This window comes from Lepisma saccharinum, chromosome 25 (genome assembly GCF_977018435.1).
Source record: "Lepisma saccharinum chromosome 25, izLepSacc3.1, whole genome shotgun sequence".
NCBI classification, from domain to species: domain Eukaryota; kingdom Metazoa; phylum Arthropoda; class Insecta; order Zygentoma; family Lepismatidae; genus Lepisma; species Lepisma saccharinum.
The window spans coordinates 22,496,782-22,523,583 of record NC_139253.1 but is presented as its reverse complement, the minus strand read 5'-3'; positions in this window follow the sequence as shown (position 1 = coordinate 22,523,583).

Below are 26,802 nucleotides of genomic sequence, written 5' to 3'. Positions count from 1 at the left end.
CTGTAGTGTAGCAGTGTCAGTGCCCAGAAAACCGGAAATGTTCACAAATCAGGAAAAAGCTCAGCATGTCCTCTGGTATCACGAGACCCGGTCACCAATAACAGTGCAGAGGAACGTTCAAATGTACAGAATTCTTTCGTCTGGAATATCTGCCATCAATAAGTTGGTATTTAAAAAATGGAATTTATCTTCATTCCCATATCCTGTCAAGTCCAAGAAACCTTGTATGGAAAGATGCCACCCGATGACGAGAGAATTAATTCCGGATTCCTTGGCACTGACACTGCTACACTACAGCCACATTACTGAAACCTGTAACAAATAAACTTGGTTAGTTTTCCACATTTAGACACCACTTCCACATCTCTACATTGCATATAGCGGATATGAATAAAGTTTGTAATCAGAGAAAGACTTCTGGGACACCCGGTACATATATATATATTACAGTCTGTGTGTGTAATTCTTGATCTCATGTTGACAAACTCATATACGAGGGCCTACAGGGTGATTCAAAAGTCCATTAACACCTCCTATAAAAAGTAAATGATTTAGGCTGGGTACAATTGATAGAAGCAGGTTAGGCTTAGGCGGGAACCACGATCGTGTGTTGCAAGCGAATGTCCACCATATTAGTGGCCGCCATATTGAATTCAACTCAATTTTTATTTAATGGGAAGGGGGTGATGTGCATAGGCGCCGATTTGTTAAGAGATTTGGGGGGGGGGGTAAAGTTAAGTAAAGCATAAATACTGATTTCTTTCTGTTGGCGGGAAGAGGGGTATTTTTTTCCTTAAGGTAGAACCTAATACACTTAAATTAACCTTTGAAAAATAGTAATTGCAATAACTGTATTTGACAACAAAACATATATATCAGGGCACATCAAATTTTTTTATCATATTCTGTTTATAATTGTTATTTTTACAATCCTATATAGGAGTTTAATATCTTCACACATATTTACATAAAAAAGGAAGGTCCAAGATAAAATTTTCATCTGTGCGAGCGATTTTTGACATTTCCGAAGGGAAACAAAAGAGCCTATGTTGCAATGGACTGGCTCATTCAATAGCATGAAGACTACAGTATTCCCATGCTTCTGCCTCTATTCTCGCACATATTCATTCATAATATTCCATGCGTTTTCCTTAATTTATTGTCAGTTTGAAAAAGGAAATACTGAAATAGTAAACGCACAAGCACAAGAAACACCCTCAAACTGAGTGATAGTCCTACATTATTGATTCCCATTTCAGAGCAGAATCCTGGGCAATTTCCCACCTGTTGTGTGTGAAGTTTCTGTGTGCAAACGTTATGTAATATGTTGGAAGATATGCATTGGGACCTTTATAAGGGGGTCAAACGAGAACTGGATGGGCCCGGGCCCCTCCCTCCCGGTTTCGACACCGGTGGTGATGTGATATACATATATGACACTATTTTTTCATGAAATTGTAGCCTGATTTGATCTAAGGTCGGAATTTTTCCGGCTTTGTCCCCGCAAAAATCTGATCCAGGGTCCACCCAGCATCAAATCAAATGGTACCCATTGCGGAGGGGAGGGTGTAAATGCGGCCGGAGCGTGATGCTGATCACATCACCTCCAAGATGTCCGGCATCGACAATATGTGGGGCCCTGCCCCCACATATCCTAAATGTGCCTTCATGGCACGGTGCTACATGCACAGGGAACATTAACTTTACCTTTAATATTGTATTCGTTTCTGTAGTTCTGAGTAACTACGTTTAATTTTTATATGCGCATATACGAACACTCTACTATGTCAATGGCTGAGGGCCCCCTAAAAGCTTACTTGTCTCCGTGATCCCCCGCACTGCGGGGTTTTGCGGCTTGTAAATCCGGCACTGAATCAAGAGTATAATCTTGTATTTTTGCCACAGAACAGTAAATCAAATTCTTGATTCAGTGCATACGAGAATCTGTAACTGATACTATTATGTCAGTGATTTGAGATAATTTTTGTAAAGGTGCTGGCAAGAACTAGTTGCATTTGATTAGGGTTTCGAGGATCCTCATGACTATTTGAATAAGTACATTAAAAATGGTAATTAGCTTAAGCGTACGATGAAATGTTTATGTGGCATTAAACTTGGGTTTCCGATGGGACATATTTACATTGAAGAAAGATAATATACATTAATAAAACACGGCAACGACACAAAATTCTGGCAATATTATTATCAAACCATAGCAGTTTATCGGTATAGCGTTGCGAGTGATTTTGTCAGGTCGTCGAATGTTGAATTTTCTACAGGTCACGAAAGAGATCAAACAACACATCTTCTCTCGAGATCGATTAAACAAAATCACTATGGTATTTTGATTTTGTAATGAACCTTAGTTTTTAACATTTTAATGAAACTATCGTCTCATTATCAGCGAAAAGTGCATCATAACATGGATTGCAAATGCGATTAGCAGAAACAGGCAGGAATAATGGGGTGGGAATAATAACACTTCTTCTGGACGCGAGACCAAGGTGCACACCCATAGGCCCAGACCACGAGCCGCCACTGCCTTACTCGGGCCTTTTGTCTTCTTAGAACTTTATATGTCGTCCATTTGGCGACGGGAACGAGTAACATCCTCCCATCGTGTGTATATGTGTGTGCTGTCAAAACGATTTCGTCAAAACTGAATAAAAACTAACCACTTCTGATTAATTTGAATGAATAACAACCATAATTTAATCCTTGATTTCTTTCACGAGCATTTTCTGTATCCTTCCGTAATCATTAACACCGTAACATTGCTCCGTAAGAAAAGATTCGCTCATTTTCTTGAACGTTGGTTGCATAGGTGTAAGGCTTATAACGGTTTACGTGCTTTGTCTGTGCATGTATCTTCCACAAATAGCTATACTTGCCACACTACAATAATAATAAGAAAATTAATCTGAATCATTAAATTTCGAGAATGCCAAAAGAGTTGGTTTTACGGAGCCTGAGTAAACAATACGTCGTTGCGCAGTTTCTGACTACTTTCGATGATATACGTGGTATTTCTATGCTAGCATGTATGACCTAATAAGTAGTCAAAAGTAGGTACACATTTTATCAAACATTTATTCAAATATAAAACCTGTTTTTTCCGGGATCCTGAATAGCAAAATGCTTTTATCTTAAAAGTAAGATGTAGCACATTCATGGTTTTGGAGCGACGTGAATATGTTGATTTAGTTGTTATTGAATGATTTCTTTAACAGTTTGTGTGTGCGTGTTATCATGCTTTCTTCTAGCTGTATGTTACGGAACTCACGCCGCACCGGAACCTAATATCCATAAATCATTAACTGATTGATTAAATGAGGCTATTTTAATACGCTTTTTGGCTATTGGTGACGATGAGGATGAGTGATGGTATGATGAAATTGATGAAGGGACCTCATAAAGAACACCCATGGCCAGACCGGGATTCGTACTCTGCACTCCAGCCGTCAAAATGAATAATGCGATTGTGCTAATGAAAGAAATATAAATAGTCAGGCAATTATGTACAGTCACCGGCAACAATAATGGGACATCTAGATCCTATATTACTCGCATCTCTGCAAGGCGTTATGCAGGTTACCTAACTCTACGGCGATGATTAGATTTTAATAAATTTTTAATGGGAAGTTCTGCCACACACATAAGCAACACACATAACGCCATGCAGTGAAGCGAGTATTTTAGGATCTATATGTCCCATCTTTATTGCCGGTGATTGTACAAAGGGACTACCAATTACGCACACACCACGGTATTTAGTAGCTTTTACTATTATCTTTGCCGAACTTTCGTTGCGTCTGCAAGTCAAACGGACTGGAAAAGAGAGCCAGACTTGCGAGTGTCTGTGCGAGCACGTGTGTGCATAATGTGGTACATCCCAACTCCAAAACGATTTCGGTTTCATCATTTTCCCCCAGTCAGTTCCTCCCGTTTTCCCCCATAAATGAGTTGCTCCCTGGGGTGTAACGCGGGCTTTCCCACCTCCTTTCAGCGGGTCGGATGCAGATGGATGGATCTGAAACGACTCAACACCGAGGGCAGTTCCCTGGGAGGCGAGACTGTCGGTGAATGCTAAGTGGACGGGAACCAGGATATTAGGGTGTCAGATGTTTCCACATCGCTTGCGATTTCAACCGCCGTCGTGCGACGACTACGTTCGTCGCAGACGGATACAACTTCTCCCACCCACACCACTCACACACACACACACAAAACGCCTGCTTGCACAACTTCGATTTTCTTCGATGTAAGAAAAGAAAATTGCTTTGCCTGTTAGCAACTACTTTACGCACAGTCGTTCATTTTAAACTGAGCTTTAGCTTTAACTCTACATTGACCCTTAATTTTCACTTACTCAATTAGATTGTAAGGCTTACAATAATGTCGGTAAAAAAAATATGTTTCGTAACATAGCGTAGGTCCAATGAATCTAAAAATGAATAATACGATGTATTATTTAATATGTTTAATTACTTAATACTTGCTTCTCCAATTTCATTGAATTGGTTTATTTTTATCATTTTAAAAATTCTGTAGCGTGTTTGTATTGAGTATACTTTAAGCTCAGACTAGATCTGTAGTTTACATTTGGATCCGAAGCACTGTGAAATATGTCTCCACCAGGAATCGAACCCAAGACCTTGATTACGTGATTACAGCGTTACCACTACACCATCTTGGAGGCCCGTATTTTGATATGTACGTGTGAGGATAGCACTTACGGTTTTATGGAGAAAGGGCTGTTTCATACATACATACACAATATATATATATAACATATATAATGTTGTCCTCACACTGTATAATAAGATTAGCAATCAATCCCCTTAATTTCTTAGGTAATGAATTGATATGACAAGGAATCTATAAAATAAACAGCAGAAGAATACGAGGCCTTTAGTCGAAACTGTACCATACAATCTGCACAAAATAGCAGATACTTATATTCAATCGAATGGCGGTATTGGATGAGGAATAATATTATTACTTTTCAATGGTGTCAAGTACGTAAAATTCTTAAAAGTGTTTCAGAAAAATCAATGTTGAACGAACGGTAGGTTTTCAACTTAAGCAGCGCTCGTAAACAATTGGGAAGTGTAGAAATCGAGGGAGTGTAGCTCGTAAGAGAAGGTAATTTGAAACGAAACTGCCTCCGAAAGAACTGGATCTTCGGGGCATTATATTTGGCCAACTTGGAGGCCTTTCTTATCTTTAGCTGGAAAAAAATCAGTAAACGTAAGTATGAGAAGGCGTTATAAACATTAGCTCAAAGCGGTAGCTGTAAAGAGACCAAGTACAAATAAAATAGGTTTCAGGGAAGAAACAGCCGAGACAATAATGTTCTTCGAACAGAAAAGGAAGTAAAAGCCAACAAGTACGGTAATAAAAAGTTAATACGAATAAAAGAAGTGGAGGTGCTGAAGGTAAAGAACTCAGAAAGCATGATACAAGGGAGAGTTCCTCATAATACCACAAATATAGTTATGTATATATCATACTAAACATACCATAAGCTATATTTTGTCCGAAGACACGAGGATACAAGAAGGACACGAAACGTAACGTAATAAAAATACCATTAAAATTAATTAAGTAATTAATTAAAGTAAAGACAATAGTGAAATTGAAAAGCACAAAAGATATATGCAAATAGGATTTGAACTGGCTTTGAGTCTCGAAAGCATCTAAATACGGACATGATAATTCGTTTCCTTTTTGCAAGAGCTGATGACTACATCATGGATCGCGAAAGTAATGCTTGCTATAATTGATAACGTTTGACCACATAATAAACCAACATATTATTAAAATTAATTCAATTGCTAAGGGATCCAAACAAAGAAATTACATTATATTCTACATAAAGAGAATTTTCTAAAGTTGAAAAAACATTCCATTGAATTTCAAACATTGACTCGCAGCGCCCGCCGGTAGTTTCCGCGGTTCAACGGACATCGCTGTGTGCCGTCTTGCCACGTTCCGCGAACAGCTTTACTCCGCTGAATAAAAATCTGTATAAAATCGGTCTCGCAATGTGAATTGACAATGATAATGCATTTTAAAAACAGATGTAAAGAGCTTCAAAACAAGACCAATATCGTATTTGTAAGACTACCCAATACTAAGAAAACGTTGTTTCGTAAGATTGCTAAAAACTGTTTTTTGAGAAATTTCGAAAACCTGAAAATTAAAAATTGTGTTTAAAACCTTTCTGCCTGCACCCTACTAAAATTTCATAACGATTTACAGAATTTCAAAGATGGCGAACATTTCCAAACTCAAAAAACCCGACCCTTTTTTTGTTCTCACGACGATAAAAAATAAACGCTACACTCCGAAAAAAAATGGTTTGCATAGATTAACACAGAATTGAATGAGCTAAAGTTTGCTGTAACTCGTTTTTATGTAGGTCCACTGGTTAATTTTTAATTGGAGACCAAACTCGAGTATCTATATTTTTTTATCCGACAGTAGTTTCTTTTGTACAGATGCTACAATACGAGTACTACAGATAATATACAATTATATTCACCTATTAATTTACAATTTTGTTCAGTTTTATAGCCTCGCACGACATTCAGACGAAAGGGACAGATGCCTGAAAACAACAGAACTTCATTGAGGACGATAGTTAAGCGGGAAGATGACAGTGACTAGTTTGAAATGCAATTACCAAAGCCAAAGACATTTGGAAGCCAGCTAACCGAAGAACAACTCGCTTCTCTAAAACAGCTTCAGCAATATTGCAAAGAACTCATCTCATTTTGCAAATAGCTTAGATATGTAAGATGCGAACCGACTGTATCTTCTTCTTCTCTTCTAGACTCCAGCCTCTGCTAGGCAAGAGTCCTTTCCATAATAGTCAAGTAACACAAGCATTTGTCTATTTTTTCCCCCAAAGAACGATGTCACGAGCGGACTTTAGATGCCTGAACATTTTCAAAATGAAATCCTACCGCTCGGAAAAATAAAGATCAAGACAAATGCACTACGTCCAGGCAAAGAAGAACTGGATTTAAGAGAGAGATACATAATGCACAGCTTCACCGTCTTGTTTAAACATTAGAACTTCTCCCTCCTCTTGCGCCTCTTTCTCTTTACATACCATTCATTGTTTCTTTCGAAACACTAAAAAAATCATGTCATTTACAAAGGATATGCGAGGCTATGAACGAAAAAAGTATTGCAGCATAGAAATGGAAATTTATAAGAGAATTTCCTTCTCGAAGAAAATTTTCATTTCAAAAGCGAAGTCCACTTCAAAGCGTCTCTGTTAACCTTTTGTGAGAGGCAAAAACACTTTAACAACGTTATAGCTTTTTATATTCAATATGGCCTCTCTATCTCTTTCATTTCAAGAATGCACGAGAATTGCCACGGTTTATCAGCACATACGTGCTTCGAAATAAATGTAATTAGAAAGAGCACAGAAGGAGTTAAAATCAAACTCTTCGATGTAGCACACCATATATACAATTTCAAGCTTTTAACTTAAATTTTAATAAGAACTTCTTACTACCTTCATTTGGTGCAAAGGTACATAAACCTTAAACTTAAAACTCAGCTAGCTTATCTACAGGGTAGGGTTCTTTGTAGACAACGAAACCAGACAGGATGCCTTCCAATGGAGACGTTAAACGAATATAATTTATTATTTAAACACAGGATACATGGAGTAAGAATATTTACATGATAAGCTACTTTCTTATATGCTTTTTATTATTTTATTTTCTCTATCTGTATATTCTTCTATCTGGACTTCCTTCTCAATGGACAGATCTGGATCTGGACTTCCTTCTTAATGGACGGTCTGGATCGGGACTTCCTTCTCAATGGACAGTCTGGATCGGGACTTCCTTCTCAATGGACGGTCTGGATCTGGACTTCCTTCTCAATATGTAGGATCTGGACTTCCCTTAATGGACGTTCTGGATCTCAATTTATTTAGGTTTTGACTAATTAACGAATTCCTTTATCCTTTTCCAACTTTTTCCTTTAAGCTTTGGGAATAATACTAATATCCTCCCTTGGGGCTGCAATTGGAACGCGCCACCACTAACTAGGTACAACAGAGTGTATACTTGGTGCAAACGATTTACACGCGCATCCAAGTAGGTGCTACGGTTAAACCGCGCAACCAAAAAGTGCTGTGGGGCGTCGATCAGAACGCGCTCGCCACTGATGTAAACAAAATTTCCCCTATGGGAATGGTAAATCAATCAGACAGATGCAATATCTGTTCAAAGACACAATCTTGTATCAGTGCTTTGACTTCCTTAATTTTCATATTAACTTACATGTGATCACTGACTTGATTTATAATATATATATATTCATTTACTTGTTTCATATTTATTCTTTGTCTTCTTATAATATATTCTATTGTTTTTCATTCCAATTTGCTTTGTTCTTATTTATAAAGTTATTCACATATATTATGCCAATTCTTAAACTTGCACGCCTGGTGCTGCCATCTCTATTCGTCTTTGGCAAACTATTCACATTACTTGGTCCTATTGGGTACGTAACATTCTACATCACAATTTATGTTTCAACGATAATGTATCTTCACTTGTAAATAGCTTGGTGCACAAGAAACTAATTATATGCTCAGACGAATAGATATACGGGTATTTGTAACGTATACATAAAAATTGTTGGAGTGTGCTACATTAAATCCAGGGAACATACGCATTATTAGAAGAGATTATCTAATCATTATAACACATATGCACTTATTATTTATTTTTAGTACGGTTACACTTACGGATACAGTTTACTTTTCATTGATTTTCTAACTATGTAAGAAAAGCTTTTTACCCAAGTTACACAAGGGTCCGAACGGGTTAGGGAATCAACCTACTGTCTCGCCACCCCGGCGTGTGCATTCATGTTTCTTTGTTACTGTCACTTCATCATTCATCCTCATCGTTGTCATTAGTCAAAAGTGGGGAATACATACCATTATAATTTTGAGATTCAAAAACAATATACCCTCAATCACGTGATCATATGTAAAATAGAAACAGATGAAATTAAATTTGGTTGTTGGGAACAGTTTCTACTTCACTCTATTCAGGGTGGAATTAAAGGCGGTAGAAATGTCCACGATGGAAAAAGAACACACACGAGCTTGGAATCAGGAAACCAGCGGTCTATACTGAATTCAGGAGCGAATAAAATTGACCAAACACTGAAGGCTACAATCACAATAAACAATAGAAATAGTTGCCAGTGCTTGCACGTTAAATTGTCGCACTACTATATAACTGTTCTACATAATCATGTTTCCAAAATCCTTTCCTTTTAAGAGAAACAATGTAGTGCTTAGGCGTAAACTAAGGTGATATACCGTAGTTCTTTGAATCTAAGGCGCAGGTTTTTGTCAGATTTTAGGCGTCCAAAATGCAGGTGCGCCTTAGGTTCGATGTCGTCTTCGATTCGATGTATATACTACAATATATGTATTTCATGCACGTACAACATAGAATATACTGCAGTCTCTAATACCTGTAGTTACAAAGAGTTAATATTTTTTTCTTAAAATTTCCGGTAGCTGGAATACAACAATCAACATTTCGTTTTCCTGATAAGAAAATTATGGTGAGATTGATGGTGAAAGTGAAGAGACTGATTGACAAAAAAATTGTAAAAACAAAAGTTACCGATGTTGCAAGGAAAAGTACCGTATAGGTATTTCTAAACAAATGAACATGTAGCCTATATATGTTTAAATAAACACCGCAAAGGTTAAAATATGAACGTCTTTGTGCATATTCCTGCGCCTTAAATTCGAAGATTTTTTTTTCTGAAAAAACGAGGTGCGCCTTAGATTCGATGGCGTCGTCGATTCGAAGAACTACGGTATGTCACATTCTCAAAAAAATCTTAAAATTCACAGGAAATGTGGTGTTTCCATGTTAATTGATAAGCGATGCACGACATCCCTAATTGTGTAGCAATGCCTATGAATTGAAACCTGTAGCCTGTAACAAGGCTCCATTTTATTGGCCAATGTATTTGGGTCAGGCGTGTTTCCGTACGTGATTTGCGTCGTCTGTCCGTCGTTGACTCAGCATTAAATAGTAGAGGAGCCAATAAACAGCATGTTGACCGCGATGCGGCTCGCCGCCAGTTGCGTTAATATCGCGAATGGACCTGCGTAACAAGGCTAATTGAGTTACAGCTTCCGTCGGTCACATACCGCGCAACAATCTTGACAGTTATCTCGCTTCCGATGATGCAAATTGGAGAACACAGTGGACGGGTAAGCACGGCTGGTGATATCGCTTTGACGGCCTTGTCCTCGCCAAATTTATTCTAGGCGATTCGGATATGGCGGTCTTGGCAGGAAACGCCAGAGATAAGAAGATACAATGTATTGGTCTGTGTTTGTTTGTTTATCTAAATAATGTTCTAGCTTGTGTAGTCGCGAACAAAAGTGGAGTTCAGGCGCGTTGAATTAATCATCTCATCCTTACAGCTATGCATCCCGCAAATGTAAATGATTTCGCATATCACGCTAGGATAAATATCAATTACTGTTGAAAAGGTGGCTTTCCGATTTTAGTAGTTAATGTAGACTACAGATAATATAGCAGAAGACAATAATATAGAATCATTGATTTGGTTTACTTCACTTCGCTTTTCTGCCACTTTTGGTTAATCGCGACAATGAGGATGAGTGACAATATGATGAAACTGATGAAGACACTCACAAACAACACCCATGTCCAGGACGGTATTCGAATCCGGGACAACTGATCATCCTGCCACGGAGGTCGGCTATGCCGATATTGTGTTGCTATTTGTTACCTACACTGAGAGAAAAGTCTGGTTGGCTGCAACAAATCCTAGTTACAGCAACCAAATCCCTTGTTTGTTATACGCGAGCAAAACGTTGAGGTTCTCTGTACAAAATTATTTGATTGACTTAATTTTGTTCATCCAACCAAATCTCTTGTATGGAGTATCGAATTGGGTGTAGTTCTCTGAACAAGATAATTGGTACCATCAAACAAATCAATTTGTTGGCAGTAAAGGATCTTTTGTTGGAATTATTATTATTAAAAATATTAAAAAGCATGGAATCCTAGGGGACAGGGAAGAATTTACCCCCCACCAAGAATTTTGTCCTACAAAAATCCGGTTGATAAAGGAATTAGTTTGCTACTTTATAAATACCTGACATATGTGTATATAAAATACAGAATGAATTAATGTATATATAAATATATACACACATATTTAATATTGTATATTTTGTTATATATAATATACAGTACTAATGTCTATGTATATGCATACATTTATTTTAGTATTACACACACTCTATATATATATATAAAAGTATATAAAGTAGCAAACTAATTTCTTTACCATCTGAATCTTTGAAGGATTGGTAGGAGAGAATTGTTGGCGAGAGAAAATCCTCCCCTGTCTTCCAGGATTTCACACATTACTTTCTAATATATACTGTGATATATATATATATATATATATATATATATTATATATATATATATTATATATATATATATATATATATATATATATATTATAATATACATATCATAATAATTCACACACATTCATGTAAATGGAGTTCTTCCTCCTCCCTCACCAGTCTTCAATGATTTCGCATCCTGGAGTACAGCAATTTCCTTGTTAATTGCAGTACAAAGGGGACATGGAAGTAGTAGACCCAATATATATTTTTTTCCATTTTACAAAGTGGAAATGTGATCAGAGCCATGCTATAGCCTCCTTTCTCCCGCAGAGCAGAGCTACTTGTTGTACTTGGATAGATTGAAAATTCCCTCCCGAGATTACATATTCTTATAATGAAAGCCAGGTATCCCGTATGGTAGTCGGACGTCCTATTGACAGGACCACCATGGTTCTTTTCTGTTACCATGAAGTAGAAAATCTACACTTAATGCCATGCACTTAGCTAAAAAGTGAAACTTCATTTTGAGGCACTGTCTCGTGTATGTTGCAAACACACATTACAATCTCACTACACATTTTTGCATTACCTTTATAGAAGTATATTTCACCATAGAGACAACTATGTGATGTACTCCATTTCTTCACATTGATATTATAAATAATAATAATATCTTGAAGTATTTTAAACCATTCAATAGAGGAGGGGAATTAGCTCTACTGTTGATAGCTATAGTATATTAAACTAAATCTTAATTAGGAAAATAAATGTAATTACTTACCACAGTCCTCTTATGCAAAGATAAAATGCAGGTCAACCTTTTGTCGCACAGACAGAATGCTGATGGTTATCATGTGGTTCAGAAGTTATTAAATGACAGGAAGGTGGGTGGTTTGGTTTGGTCATTTGTGCCTGAACTTATACTTGTTGATATTCCATGCTTTATTTTATATATTATTGTAATATTCAGTTTATATACCACAGTCAAGAATGTATGGGGTTTGGAGCAGCAGCATTGAATATCAAAGCCAACTGATTCTGTTCCTGAACCAGGTCCAACACTTCGATTGATTGATTGAATTGTTGTTTTGAGTCCACTTTATGCACCGAAAGGCTAACCGGGACTGGATCTACAGTTTAAAGTGGGATCCGAACCAGTATGTGCCTCCACCGGGTATCCAACCCGGAACCCCTTGATTACAAAGCGAGGATACTACCAATGTGCCATCGGGGAGGCCCAAGACTTCGAAACACAAGGACAAAAGGAATATAAAGAACACCTTCAATGTTGGAAATGCTATGAATTTATATACTATATACTATACTATACTATATATGGTACATGTATAAACTACAATAGCTCTAACCTGTGTGCACATGTTTGTAGTGCGGGATGTTGATTGCGTAAGGCAAGACTGTATTTTTAACATGCAGCGTAATATTCAATGAACGATGCAGAGAAAGAAAAGTTAATGGAAGAACATTATGAATCTTCCTTTAATGGCATGAAGTTTCCAATATGGATTTTCATCCTATATTATACTACTCGAATGCACAAGTACACAAGATTATATATGAAGACAGGGAGGTTTACGTTAATTTTACATGATATGGCTAGAATTGTCAAAAATAATTTAAACTAAATCCTATACACAAGGAATTCTTTCTTCCAAGCATAACACATACATTAACACTGACAAATTTATTACAAATTTATTGTACAGCTCTTATTAAAAAATGATTACATATAAAAGTTGCTTGTAGGCACAGAGACATTATTGATGATAAAGACACTTCAAAATAATTGCAGTCAGAGTACCACTTGACTTAAAGAAGGCATAGATTCTTCTTGGCCCTCAGCCTTTGAATATTTCCAGAAATCTAAAACGAAAAAAACAACATAAAATACTTGTATAGTTTGCTGGTTGGTTGGTCAGTTTACAAAATTCTATGTAATAATGTTGCAAATTCTAGTAGACACTTCAAAACACTTATGACCAACTTCAACTTGCATTGTGGATTGTGGAAGTTCAAAACTATTAATATTTGTCCCCCAACCCCCTAAAAAAATAGAAACTTCATTTTCCCTCCTTGTCAGGCTGAACGACAGTGACTCAGAGTATTTCAAGCAAGGGGGGATGTATCTTCACCACCTAGTGCAGTGGTTCTCAATCTTTGTAAGACAACAGCCTCTTTTTATAAAAGTTGAAATCCTGCCCAAACAATTAACCCCTTTCTATTTTTAAAACTTTATACATTCATTTGCACCATAGATTTTTAAATATTAATAAATAATGGCATAAATATAAATAATAAAAGCTTGTTCTGTCTAGGCTTGTTGACAAATGAAAAATTGGAATTAAATTAATTGGTAGCCACTGGACCTCTTTTTACCTGGTATGATTTATGTTAGGGCCTAGTATCCAGCCACAGCCCAGCAATTAAGAGTACTGGCCTAGTGCACAGTGGTCTATAAAACATAAGGTGTGTTCCGAAAGTCTTAACGAAAGGAACTCGTTCAACGAAAATAACTGGAGTCGTGAATCTGGTGAAACCAGTTATTTTACAGACTTATAGGATACTCTAGGCGAAAGCGCAGGTTCAGTGTTTTGTTTTAGAGAAAGTTTTCACATGGCGTCCAGCAGAAGGAACGTCCCAATGGCAAAAATAAACTCTACTTTGGGCACTGTTACTCATTTTAATCGCATTCCAAGAATAGTTAAGGCATACTCATCTTGTGCATGTGGCTTCATATCGCTATCTGTTAAAATTATAATACATTTTCCGAACTAGTGCAGTTTGAATCCATCAGCACGCACGTTGTCCGCAAGCAGCAGACGATTCTCACCAAACAAACCAGCCTCCTGGCCTATGCGTTTGGTGAATCTCGTTCTTGCACGAAATGCGACTTTTGGGACAGCCAGTTACCGTAAGTCGTTTAACGCGTTAAGCTCGTATAACTTTCGAAACGTGTCCATAATTGGCCTTCTCTCTGAAAAAAAAATGTGTAAGTACACTTTATGCCCAGACATGAAGATTTGGACTAAACCCACACTGTGCCTTCATTGGGGATTGAATCTGGAACACCTTGATTATAAGGATTCACAAGGCATTACTTTGTCATCAGGAAGGTCTATCCTTCACATAACTTTCATCAATATGCTGGTCTTTTTCCAAAAACAATACTCGCAATTGCAAGTAATTATGGTCTCAACAGGTCGCATTAAAACAGTCTTGAAATGAGAGGGAGATATGGGGGTATCCCCCAGCTAGCAGAAATTCTTGCAAAGCATTCTCCAGCTGACTCCCAGGCTCAACTAAACACCCCCTCCTCCCAGCCAGTTAAAATTTTCAAAATCATGTGCTGCATTAAATCTTAAATCTTCCTTCATTATTAAATGGAGTGTGCATATGCATTCTAATGTAAAAGATGTACAAGTAAAGTTTTTAATTTCCAAAACCTCTAACCAGTTGATATTAACATTCGTTTCCAATTATCACATGAAACTATAAATTTGGCACACTAAACTCTGTCACGGAATGGTTGGCAGGGTGCGCTACAACCCCAGGTCTACAGAGTTTGGAATCCTGGCCTAGCATGGGTGTTCTTTGTAATCAAATTATATTGTACATACATAAGAAGCACAAACACGTGAAAGTTTGTTTTAAGTTCATTTTATGTTCAGAAGGACTCAAAGTTTTAAAATGAAACTTCACCCACTGTGCAATATGTCTCCATTGAGAATCAAACCTGTTACACCTTAATTACAAGACAAGTGTTACCATTATGTAACCTGGTATGCAGAGCCTGTATTCTCATTTAGCTTCCCAAATTATCTCACTTCACACACCCACATGTGCCTCCCCGATGGTACAGTGGTAGGGTAAGCGTCGTCGCCTTGTAGTCAAGTAGTCCTGGGTTCGATACCCTGTCGAGGCACACAGTGGTTCGGATCCCACTTCCAACTGTAGGTCCATTCCAGATTAGCCGTAGTGTGCATATAGTGGACTTCAAAACACCAACTCAATCAATCAATTCACACACAATTGATTTGTTCTTGATAAATTCTTCTCCGTAATAGAGTAACTCAGTTCTGTGAAATTCTGTTTTAGAGGTGAATTTTTGTAGGTTCCGCAAAATATAATTTAAAAACGTGTTAACGAAACCAAGTTGTACGTAAGTTGTTTATAAGTAATTCGCCCTAATTTTCAAGAAATACATTTCATTTGTACGTTCTGAAGCTTCAACAATGTTACAGAAGTATAAATTCCATGCCTTTACAAAACAAAGGGCGAGTTTGGTATACAAAAACAATAGGCGGGTATAGCTGCGGTCCGTATCGAGTTGCGAAAAAGACGAACATCGCGGCGTGACAAAGAAGGCAAAGAGAGACGGCATGAAATCAAAGGAGAACGATTTGCCACAGTTGTTCATAACATAAGACGCATTTTCTTTTGTTGGTAATTGCGATACCATACAACACAAGTAAAATTATGCCGGTAGCTGATGCTTGCAATGTACCATAACAAAAACACAACAAAGGTTCTATCAGGGAAGGTTTTCGGTTGCTAGGTAGAGCAGGAAGAGAAATTGTTTCATGCTTGCCAGAAAGTAAAATTCACACGGGAAGTTAACGTTAAACTACAAGAAACTTCAGATTCAAACTTATGGATTCGTTAATTTATCACTTTACAACGGAACTAAGATATATTAGCATACTGATACGTTGGTGCTTAATTTCGCGTGACGTTTTATTTTTTCCCGAGCTTGCCAACAGCTGATTAGTCTGTCCGCCTGTTTGTGCGAACGTGGCAACGCAGAAAACCCCCAGCCACATGGCAGCCAACGAGGAGACAGAATTTGGTCACGTTCTACCGTTTTGCGTTCTGATTGCACACCGCTTCTTATCGCGGCCCGACTGTAATGTTCATGGTGCACTGCTATTGGCCACTAGTCATCTTTAAGATAAACAGAAAACAAGGAAATATTAAACTATACTTTCCACTCTGATACATTTCTAAACTTTAATAACAATATAAATAATAGTGAAATATGTATAATATCAAAAAAATACATGAAAATGTAAAAACACAATGTTCTTATTTGAGAATTCATAAACAAATTCTAAATTGTCATTTTTCTCAAAAAGAATAAAAGTGAAGAAAAAAAAGGCTATGCTCAAAATTCTATTGATTCCTGCCAATATTCATTCTTCATTATTTCTCTCAATGAAAGTTTGTAGGTAGGCTAATCAAGACTGGGCCTACCAATGTCTCTCTAAAAATTATGGGAGAGGAATTCACACATGAGTAGGTTAAGCAGTTAGTTTTAGTCTTCCCTCTTTCAATTACATTTAATTCACATATATCTGCATGATTTTATTATGATTTGATATATATGTTTACACATTTCAAGCACAATTGTGAAATGTCATTACCGTTGTTCTTGAAACATACCATTTCAGAATACATTCTAACTACCATAACTCTGTAAACATATGTTTCATGATTCTGTACTCTAAAAACTTCTGATACCACCATTAAAACACTTTACCTTTGTGTGGTATGTTGGTGGAGTGGGGGCCAACAAAATAAAGGGGCACCACAAATTGTAATACTAACTACTATCACCAGTATTTTATTTCATCAAGTACTTTCTATATTTCACACATTAGCCAATCTTTTGTAGGTAAAATCAATGGCACTAAGCATAAATAAAATTACCGTAATAGTGTTTATGAAGAGAGCCATTCGATCTAACTGCTTAACATACTAAGCATAGGGATTTTGCACAGATTATATATATTTAAAGATATACACTGAACCTAACAACCAAAGCAAACAAGCACTAAATTGAATGTTCATGCAAAACAAGTAACTGTATTACATATGAACCAAAACTGAACCTGAAGAAATAAATATTTTTTGAGGAAAACCAAAGGAAATACTGAGGTGGGAGAACATTTCTAATCACCTAACTATTTACTTTGCACCTGGCAACCATTTTTGTGGTAAAAACTTGGAAATATCCTAGTAGGCACAGGGAACATTTGACATACTACCCATGATGCACCATTTTTATGCGCACAAGATTAAAATACTTATTTTGTAGAATGTTGCGGAGTGAAAGAATAAAAAAGCAATAAAAATTTCAAAAATTTCATTTCAACATAATAATGTGTTTAACCCTCTCAAGGAAATGAAATATTCTGCATGCTTTATGAAGATTGTGTTGTTCCCTTGCTTATAGCCTGCAGAAATGTGTTATTGTGAAGAAAAGTACACCTGTTAGTTTAACATGAAGCAGAACAGCCTGAAAGTTTCGTGCCAAGTGAATGTAGCACCTAATATGACATATCACAACAGCACTTATACATTGTTAGATTAGGAGGTTTAGGTTTGGGGCTGATAGCAATTTTCGATTTGTTCTTTAGTTATTTGAGTATGCATACAACCCGCTTTTACTAATAACAAGAGGCGAAACTACTTCATCATGGCAAGTTCTTACTAATGCTGACCCTATTTTGGGATTAGATATCTCCGTTATTTGTGTTTTCCGCATGCTGGAAATAAGGTAAAATTTTCGTACCCGTCAAACGTATTTCTTCAATTTTACAGGAGAAAGTACTTACCGAAATGAGTTTCTGTATACTTTACGAAAGTTTCGGAAGTGTTTTTTCCCCCTCGCTTAATTTATTTTGCCGGTAAATCATGTATTTTTCAACATTAATGTCTATCCGATGCACGAAAGCTGTTGCCTCTATGTTCTTCCACTACGTGAATCAAATGTTGCGTGCGTTCGATGATGTAACCCCCGGTCAGTGTTTCCAACCACACCGTTGTTTTCAAAGAACATGACAATTTTGAAGATGACAATTTTAACTACGTTTGCCTAACCTTACCTTGCCGTGCATGGTTCGTGGATTTATGAATGGTTTGTGGGGCTACGTGCATGGTACGTGAGGTTTTCGAACCTGGAAAAAATACAAAATCAGTAACACGAAAGTACGTATTTTGCGATGAAGAAGGTTGCAACACTGCATAACCACTGATCATGGACGCTAGTCAAGATTTCTCCGCCATATTTTGTGTAACGCAAGCGAAAACGAACAAACAAGAATTACTCGATATGTCGAAAATTGAGATTATTTGCGTGAAAGAAACGAAATGGCACCTTCAAGAATCCTTAGGAATGCAGAATACGTAAGTACTAATGTGAAAAAGAAGAAAATAAAGGAAATAATTTTATATTACGTAAAACATCGAACTCTGTCGTTTAAAAAAAACACAAAGCAATTCTCGAGGGAGTACAGTGGAACAACGGACCCAAAAATGTAACAAGATGCAGTATGTGATAGAAACTAACACGGTACATGTTGCACTGCTACGCCAGTAGCTTACAATCAAAAGGTAAATTGTTTTAAAAATGATCTTAACTGTTGGGGAAATGCCTGCTTGGCGCAGATCACCTAACTTGAGGATCGAACCCAGGTTGTCCGTATGGTAGTCAAGATGCTAGCCTATATCAACTGAGCTATCGTGCCTATGTTAACGTAAAACACGCTTGCACCACTTGTGATGCATTGTATTACAGTATGTAACATTCTTATTCGTACACACGGATTTTCAAAGAAAAAGCTTTAATATCTGAAAGGAAATACACTCTTTTGAAATTCTTTCTTTACTATTCAATAACTAATATCATTAGGAACATAAAATCTTACCCAAATTCTGTATAACCAATGACAATAATAAATTAAATGAAACTGAAAGAGAAACATGCCATTTTTTGTACAACTTTTCTATTCGTACACTTAATAATATAAAAGAAAAAATTATATTCAGAGCAAATTGACTAACAGTTCTAATACTTTGATGCGTATCCTTTGGCTTTAATTACTGCTTGACACCTGTTCTTCATAGAATTAACCAGTTTCCGACATGTTTCAGAGCTTATTTTATTCCACTCGGCTTGCACAACAGTTTTCAAATCTTGTTTGGACTTGACGCCTGCTTTATGGACTCGTCTTTTTAAAATTGCCCATATATGCTCAATGGGATTTAACTCTGGACTTTGAGCTGGTGTTTGTAGTAGTTTAGGCACATTCCATATTAGCCAATTCATGTTATATCGCGCCTTATTCTTACTGTCGTTGTCTTGTTGGAATCTGTAGATGACCGGCATGTCCATTTTTTGGGCACTCTGCTTTACATTGTTCTTCAGTATGTCCAAATAGATATATGCATCCATGATACCATCAATAAACTGGACGGTACCAAAACCTTTGGACGACATACAGCCCCAAATCATTAATGACCCAGCACCGTGTTTAACTGTTGGAACTGTGTTAATGTGATCATTGTCTTTATTTGATTTTCTCCATACCCTATTTATCCCATCTGACCCGTATATATTAATCGTGGACTCGTTTGACCATATGACACTATCCCAAAATTCCTGGTCCTTGTGGATGTGCTCTTTCGCGAATGAAAGTCTATTTCTGCGATTCACCTTATTTACATACGGCCTCTTTCGTGGTATTCTGCCATGATATCCATGCTTCCACAAGGCACGTCAGGCAGTTTGATCGGACATCATCTTGCCAGCAACATTTTCTACTAACGGTCGTAACTGAGGAACACTTAGTCGGGGTTTTTCTCGCACTCTTTTTAAAATAAAGCTTTCATCACGTTTATTCAAGCGTCTCTCTTTTGGTTTTCTCGGCACATTCTGTGTTGAACCTTCGTCTCTAAATTTGTTTACTATGTATTGAACTGTGGAGTGTGACTTATTGACTGTTAGTTCAATTTTTCTGAACGAATAACCTCTAAGAGCCAAATTTATAATAACATCCTTCTGATCGGAACTAAGTTCCTTCACCTTGCCCATTTTGAACACGGTGATAGATAGACGATAGGCCTACAACAATACCTACGACAGCATTCCGCTTGACGGGGAGCGCGCCTGCATGTTCAAACTTGTTACGAAGTTGCAAACTGCACGAAATCGCCTGAATAGCGGTAGCTCTGTATGCGAGGAAGATTGAAACTCTTGCCTGTACGAATAACAATGTTGCATGAAACAGCGTGTTTTTCTCTTTTCACACAGATTATATTCTCTTTTTATACACTTTTAACACACATTTTTATTGACGTTTGTTGGTGAAACCTTCATTAACATTAATTTCCAAGTACATATTAAAATTATTATATTTACTAGTAGATATGACATTTTTTCCTCGGAAATTCTATGTGTACGAATAACAATGTTACATACTGTATATATTCAGCATGATCAGATATTACATATTTGCATAAGACAAAACCACCTCAAAATTTGCATACGCCTTTATTTATATATTCTATAATTTACACTTCCTACTTAACATATCTAACAACATTTAACATCAATACTGTTACACTTACCAGCAAATGCAGGTATCACGATTTCAAATCCCCACGACTTCAAAATAAAATCGAAGATCTTCGATCCCTTTCTTTTGGGATCCGCCATGTTTCTTTTTGTCACACTTGCCAGTACAAACATCAGTTTTGTTTCGGATAAGCAACAAATATGTTTCAGTGGAACAAGAGAGTATCACGGGACACAATGCATCTTTCGGTGAAACGAATTAAGGTGAAACAAATAGTTTTCTTAAGGGAACTCAACCAAATGGTTTATGGAAACAGTTGCACTGTAGGAGTAACGAAACTTTGTTTAACCGTAAGAAATTTTCTCCAGCAAAATATATTTTGCACCTGCAACTAATCTCTTTTCTCAGTGTAGCAGTGATGACGTTGCATGTAAAGAGTACTTGCATAAGCCTTATTGTATAAGAAGGCACTGATATAACCATGCCAGTCGCTCTAAATGTTCCATCTACTTCATTCATAACCACAAATCATATATAAAATGTGCACCCAATATAAAATTACACGTAGGTGACCAACGTGGACATAGTGTCCACACTGATTTATTGACTCTTGTTTGCCAACTAGACATCAACAAGTTTTCGTCTCTTGGGAGAGGACATACAAAACTTGCTTTGCTTATTCTGATGTGAGTGAAAATTAAATGAATACCTCAAAATTAAATATCAGTTCACTGCCGGACATACACCTACACTCTGTCTCGGGAATCTTTGGAGCAAGTTGCACATAACAGTAGGAAAGGGGAGAAACCGAATGAGTGCTTGCTCCAGAGATTCCCATGACTGTACTCACGACATACAAGTCTATGTATTTCTACAGCATTTGCAACATAAATTCGAAACTATAAACATGCAAACTTTCCCTATGATATTTACTGCACTGTTTAGAAAAATCATGCATTTTGTAAATGTGCAATGATGGAATGCGGAAGATTGTATCATTCAATTTATGACATCCAGTACTAGTGTTTTCCTATGTTATCGTTTGTGCAATGCATGTTTCGCATTCATATATATGGTATCAGAAGGATCGACGGATATAATTTCGCTAGTGTCGGACGGTTGGGAGATAAACGACACGAACCTTCTGCTTTTCTCCCACATGCTGTCATGAATATATGTTATCGTTGCTGAATTTATAGCATTGCTATGCGTTTTAATTTTGCACTACCAATGGCTATCTTAATTCGTCAGGAATATATTCCTCATTTCCTTTTAATTATGCGGAGGAATACTCCTAGTAGTCAAACTGATAAATGGGGATTTTGATGGAATGTTTATTGCTTATCGTATAAGTCTATGGCGCCGTTCCTACTTCATGACTTTTGAGGAGGCAAGATTGATAAATTGCATACATACATATGTATAAGGGTGATATGTAGAGGCGCATACGTATACACACAAATAAATTGAATGAAAACATTACTGTGAGCAAGAAATATTCATACAGTATCAGTATAAATGCAAGTGCAGCAAAAAACGGCTTTACAATTTTTAAATCTGCTTTGCGGGTCTCTCTGAAGGCGCAGTGGTTTCCGGTTCGATCTCAGTGCCTATCTCAGCATAAAGTAGACTTAACACAAACAAAAATCTGCTTTTTCTTACTAATTTCTTTAGTTGGAATTGTTTTCTTCCTCCTCAACATTCTATTGTGACCAATCATTTGTACCTGTAACTTCACTGAGATTATCTAGGAAACTAGAAGACTGTTTTAATTAAATAGATCAGCAATGTTACATGTACATGGAGCATTTAACTCTAATTAAAATACTTATAGTACGTCACAGGAGTCTGTGGAGCAACGCCGCTCATAATGGTAGAGAAGGGGAGAGAGCGGGTGAGCGGAGGTAAACAGTGCGTACTGCTGCCAGCGTCTGATAGCATTAGTCACGCTTTCCCCTCCATGCAGCCACTTCTCCGCCCACGAGTTCATTGGTCGAACCCTCTCAAGTCGCTACTTGCACATAGGGCTTGTTTTTGTCGCTTGCTCCACAGTCTCCTGGGACAGAGTATAGAGGGAAAGGAGACGAGAAGTTCCTTGCTCTCTTAGAAGTGGCACTGTGTACGACAAATAACCACATTTCGACTTTTCGGTTGGTATCGTTTTCCAATCCGGGTTAAAAACTATTAATTACACTTCCGAGTGTTGTTCAGTTAGACAGTTAGAATGTTAAACAAACAGTTACTCTAAGATTCCTACCTTGGGCCATGTAAATCTCTCAAAGACTCTATGCAAACTTATAATGACAAGTTATCTGCAGTCACGCTTACGCAAAACATCAGAAGTAACTTATGTGCAAGATCACGTAATATCGCTTCCCAGTAACAGCTGGTCTTGTCCTCTGGGATACATTTCATTTGCATAGAGTGACCTCGTGTGAATTTTCATGAATGTTATTGTTTGTATTTGGATAATTAGACTCGCTTTTATCTCACTTTAACTTAATCGATGGTTAATGGACAATCGAGGTAAACAATGATTACATAAATGAAATAAAGAACAAACATAAACACCTATGCGCTCACTAGGACTCATACACAGAACTTACAGGGAAGAATCATGCATTGGAAGTTGAATATCATAATAAACACTTGATAAATACATGTAAATACATGTGCGCTATAATATCAACGCGGATCGTCCAATACATTAAAATGCATTTATGTGTTAAATCATTTTCGTAAATGACTATGAAAAAGAAACGATTTCGATAAAAAATCATTCCCTCGTGCTTTAACAAACACCAACCGTTGTTTAAATAAAACATCCAAAGGCATGTATCGTGATGGCGAGAAATGAAAATTAATTAAGAGAAACCTTTTATTGTTTGTTTTGCCCTTGTAATATCACGTTAACTGAGAATCAACCGAAACAATATTACGAAAAAAATAAGGTAAAAAAGAAGCCAGAAATTGTTTAGTGATGTAACATTTCGAAAAATACAGGAAACACGCACTTCTCGGGCTTCCTGTCAAAAGGTTTCGTGTACCTTGGCCTACGCATCCTGTTTGTACGAATTGTCACATCCGATAAACAAAAGGAAATAATATTTCTGTCTTACAGGATCGGAGAGAGTTTTAAAAAGAAACAGAATTTCAAGTAACACGTGGCTGAGAGTTAGTTTAGTATGTATGATACGTATAGAAAGCGAGTTGGGTTAATATTCCAGAGTAATGACTTGGCTGTCTAGTGACCAAATTATTTTCTTCACTTTTCATCTGCATGATAAAAGTAGTAATTCTTAAGTGGCGAAAAATATGTAAACTTAAATCCTTACTAAGGTATCATTTATAAAGTCAAGTACACACATTTAGAGACATTTCAAAGTTTCGAGTCCAAACATTGTTTGTGATTTTATTCAAATTGCGTCGTCTCGTTCGAAGACGAAAATTTGTATGTATGAGCCAATTACCGCCACGTGATTTTTGTTGCACGATCAAGCCCCACCCACAAATCGACATTATTTCATAACATCTCACTTACATGCCAGACTTTGCGGCTGTGGACTACATCATGTTCTCTGAAATATTTTCGTGCATGTAAAAGAGTAGTCTTAATTTCACTTAAGCATACATAAGAGTAAAAACTCTTACGGCGGCCGATCCTATGCTGGCAAGTGAAGTGGGAAGCGGGGAAGCTACCAATCCAGCACGATAAGAAACGCAGCAGCCTGTAGAACGAGGTTCACGTAGTACTTCTTCCTTCGGGTCGTAACTCTCAGCGCCACCGCTGTTGTCTGGTTGGTCTGCTGCGTAATCCCCGCTCCCCACTTTCCCTTGCCAGAACGAGGACCGGCCGAGTTACAGTAGAAAAGACCTTTAGTGATGGGATAGTTGCATTTTGAAAGCTATAAACGCATAAAACTATGCAGACCAACTGGACGTGCAAAAGCGAAAGATCGAGTGAACAATTCTTGCATGTTCGTTTCACATCCAAATGAATTGAACAGGGACAAATCAATTAACTTTGGGAAGAAGGAACGCCTCTTTGCGAGAAAGGTTTTGCAAGGACGTATCAATTGGGCCCCACTAGTCAGATTAGCAGATATGCTAAATGCTTAAAGAAACGAAGGGATAGACACAGATTTGATAAGATAGTGTTGGAAATTAAGATGGAGAACATTCTTATATATAACATTTGGCGTATGATTCTTATTTTACGTAGCTTTCCTGCCACTAATCACGGCGGCGATGATGAAGCCTAGTTTTCCAACCAATTCCAAAGTCAGGACTCCAACCTATATCCTTCGATGGCGAGTCGACCGTCCCATGCGCGCAGGCACCTAGCAGAAAATGTGGAGTTAATCAAATATTAATGTACAATGCCGCTACCAGGTCTAAGGATTATTAATGCCTCAGATAATACTAAAGCAGGTGGAAAGGGATTTGAGAAGCAAGGATGCTTGGAACATTCTAGTTCATTAATACTCGATTTTCAATGCCCGAACCTGCTATTGATTTTCTTCAAGTATACTCTACCTCCAGAATCTGTGGTGCATGACCGCGCGTAGCGGCAGAGAAGGGGGGCGTCGAGTGGGCAGGGCGGAGAAGTACACGCTGTTGCGAAGGCTGATAACTGCAGTCGCTTTCCCCCTCCACGCAATCCCATTCCCTCTCATGTTTTCTTTGGTGGAGCCGCCTCGCGCCACTACTCGCGCGGAGATTTGTTTTCGTTCGCTTGCTCCAGAGAAACCCGGGACAGAGTATAACTCAAAGGTGTCTCCGTACAAAGCTGAGTCCACACCAAAGCTTACGACTGAACCAGAGACCGAACGCATCAAATGTTAGAGTTTACCATTATGCCACACGGGAAAATAGACAACAGGTATTTCTCGCCGGATAAACCGGACCTTGGATTTCCGAGAGGAAAACGTATGTTAGCGTTATTTCTCGTACATGGCGACAAAGGCTTTGCGTATTCAACCTTGAAGCATGCTCCGATGCGTCTGAGTCTGAATGACCCTTTTCTTTATTGACAAAATCTTCATTTGTTGCTGACGTCTCGGCCAAGATTACGCTGAGGAGATTTCAGCACCAGCCTCCTTTCACGTCAAAGCCGTAAAGGAAAAAAAGGAACTCTCTCAGGAACAACGAGGCACCGCAAAGATCTACCTCTCGGCTGTTCCGCGTACAAAGGAGAAAAATCACAGAGAGAGGAGAGAGAGAGTGTGTGTAGGCCTCAGACTTTGAACTTGGATAAACACTGGTTAACCCAATGCGAACCCATTGTGTTCACCGCAGGATGGTTGCGGTCATTCCGGAACCACCACAAAGGAACCATACAGACAGAACCATTATTGCGAGAGAGAGAGGATCTCTGAGCGATATGGACGATCGAAGACGAGGCGGCGAACCCTCCCTCTACCTGTTTCCAGTACGTTTTCCACCTCAGGTAATTACAGCCTCGCCAGCAGAGAAAATTTCAGCTAATCCCCAACTTAAAGATCAAAAAGGGTTTCAACGCTTTGGTTTAAGTCAGCGTAATTAGCTCTCGTTTCCTTCTGTGCGGTTCTGACACGGTTAAGAGAATAAGATTGCCAGTTCTTGTACGTGCTAAGCTCTCTTGTAGTTCCGTTGTTTCTTTAGCAGTAGTGCTGGCCAAATCAATTAGACTTCCTAGAGCACGCGGTAGAGAAACACAGACAAGCATCCTGTAATGATTCACGGAGATTGCATACTTGCTCGATAAAATTTAAGGGCTGACTTTAACGGAGGGACTACCTTAAACAATTAACCTCTTTTACATTGAAGGAAGTGACGCGAAAGCTTAGTTATCCATCCCACGAAAATAGAGTCAATCTGCTTCAGTCGCGACCAGAGATTCAAGCGCGCATGCGCGAACTGGAATAATCCAGTGCCAAATAGGCGTGACAGTTTAAAGTACAACGCAGGCAACGCTAAAATCTC